Source organism: Mastomys coucha, unplaced genomic scaffold (genome assembly GCF_008632895.1).
Source record: "Mastomys coucha isolate ucsf_1 unplaced genomic scaffold, UCSF_Mcou_1 pScaffold20, whole genome shotgun sequence".
Lineage (NCBI taxonomy): Eukaryota > Metazoa > Chordata > Mammalia > Rodentia > Muridae > Mastomys > Mastomys coucha.
The window spans coordinates 115,858,298-115,861,013 of NW_022196903.1; positions in this window are offsets into that span (position 1 = coordinate 115,858,298).

Below are 2,716 nucleotides of genomic sequence, written 5' to 3' on the forward strand. Positions count from 1 at the left end.
CCAGAGAACATAACACACCAGCCCTCCAGGCATGCACACACACACACACACACACACACACACACACACACACACAATCTTTGAGGTTTTTTTATTTGTTTGTCTTAGGTTTTTGTTGCTGCTGGTTTTGGGGTTTTTTGGTTTGGTTGGGTTTGGTTTTGCTTTATGTATTGATTGTTTTTGAGACAGGCTCTCTCTATGTCCTGGCACTTAATACATGGATGAGACTGGCCCTGAGCTCACAGAGACCTGCCTGCGTATGCCTCCTGAGTGCTAGAATTAAAAGCGCCATACATTTTGGCTCTAAAATTAAATTTTAAAAATAAAAGTTTTAGGGTGGGTGAGATGGTTTAGTAAGTAAAGGCGTTTGCCACTATCCTGGGACCCAAGTGACAGAAGGTCAAAGTGGACTCCTGAAATTCGTCCTCTGACCTCTACTATGGCGCACCCACACATACTAAATATAAAATTTACAAATTGGTGTACGTTTTAGAAACACACAGTCGTGCTATGCAAGCACGTATTCTGAGTACTCGGGACGAGTTTCTCCTCTTGCCTCCTGACGTGTCTAAGAAAGCTTTGGACATGGATGAGCTCCGAGACGTCTATGACATTCTGAGCACAACCCTTGCCATAGACTCTTGCACTTACAACAAGCAAAGAAAACAACAAACAAACAAACAGAGGCAAACAGAAGATAAGCAAGTGGGTCTGCAATGTGCTGTTTTTCTTATTTCTCTCCGGTCCGAAAGGGCCCAGTTTGCCTGAGAATACACTGCGTACAGCCTGCATACAGCCTGCGTACAGCCTGTGCAGTCATGTGCAGATCGAGCTGCAGAGGGGTGTGGAATCTCTCCTTGAAGACGAGAAAAAATTTCCTTTCTTTATTTCCATGTTTTTTTAGCAGGGTTCCAAGGTTGTCCTGGAACTAGACACATGGCTCAGGTTGGTCTCAAACTTTCAGGAATCCTCCCTGCCTTAACCTTCAGAATGCTGGAATTCTGATCATGTACGACTTCCATACCTTTTGACGTTGTCATGAGGATGGAATCGCTTGTTCTTCTGCTATTTGGCGAGAGGGTTTTACTATGTAGCCCTTGGTTGGTCTGGAATATATTCCTTTCTTTCTTTCTTTCTTTCTTTCTTTCTTTCTTTCTTTCTTTCTTTCTTCCTTCCTTCCTTCCTTCCTTTCTTTCTTTCTATCTTCCTTTCTCCCTCTCTCTTTCTTTCTTCTCTTTTCTCTTTCTCTCTTTCCTTCTTTCTTAAGATTTAGTTAGTTAGTTAGTTAGTTATAGTGTATATTGGTATTTTGTCTACATATGTGATTCGTACCCAAAGAGGACATCAGATTCCATTTTAGACTGTTGTGAGCTGCCATTCGAATGCAGAGAATTGAACCCAGGTCTTCTGAAAGAACAGCCAGTGTTCTTAAATACTGAGCCATCTTTCCAGTCCCTGCTGCCTCCATTCCTCCCTCCTTTCAAAAGCTGGTGTCAATCAGAGCAGGCAAGATGGTTCAGAGGATAAATATCCTTGCTGCCAAACCTGACTACTTGAGTTGGAGCCCAGGACCTTCATGGTGGACAGGAAGGGCCTAGTCTCATAATTTTCCTCTGACATCTACACATGAGCTCTGGCACTCTCAACTCATACACCCCTCCACTGCCAAGCACCGCAAATAATAATAATAATAATAATAATAATAATAATAATAATAATAATAATAATAATAATTAATTTTTAAAAATGTGAAGAAACAACACCACCTCTGACAATGTCAATTAAGTTGGCCCTTTGGGAGGCTGTGGGTACGTGTTTCTCAGTCTATCACTCCCTGGACAATTGGCCAAAGTAGAGTAAAGGCCCATGCCTCATCCCATGGGACAAGTTAGAGGGATTGGATTCCAAATATCCACCTGTCACCTGGGTTCCCTTAAAACTGTAATGTCGAGCTAGTGAGATGGCTCAGCGGGTAAGAGCACCAACTGATCTTCCCAAGGTCCTGAGTTCAAATCCCAGAAACCACATGGTGGCTCACAACTACCTGTAATGAGATCTGATGCCCTCTTCTGGTGCCTCTGAAGACAGCTACAGTGTACTTATCTATAACAATAAGTAAATTTTTGGGCTGGATCGAGCAGGGACTGAGCAAACAGGGCCAATCGGAGTGAACAGAGGTCCTAAAAGTCAATTCCCAACATCCAGATGAAGGCTCACAACCATCTGTACAGGTACAGTGTGTACTCATGTATATAAAATAAATAAATAAATATTTTAAAAACAAAACTGTAATGTCATGGCTGTTTCCTCCCACAACCCTGAACTTTTTCCCCAGGAATTCATTAACTCACTAGTGAGGGAAATTGTTTCTTTGATAGTGACATGATAATGAGGGAAAAAATTAATTAGAGGAAAAAGTAGGATGAGGGCTCATTAACATTTCAGATATGATATGATATGATATCCAGGGAAGTCCACTGCTGGGGAGTAAGTGAGGGGCTCAACTATGAGACTTTACATGGAGAGATTGTGTAGCAACAGCGGGAGGTGTAGGGGCAGGGGCATGTGCTAAGTGTATGCAACGGGATCCAGTCTCTAGTTCAAGACTGGCCTGGTCTAGATAGAAAGTTCCAGACCAGCCAGAGGAGCTACATAATGAGACCCTGTCTAAAAAAAAAATGAAGGAAGGAAGGAAGGAAGGAGGAAGGAAGGGAGG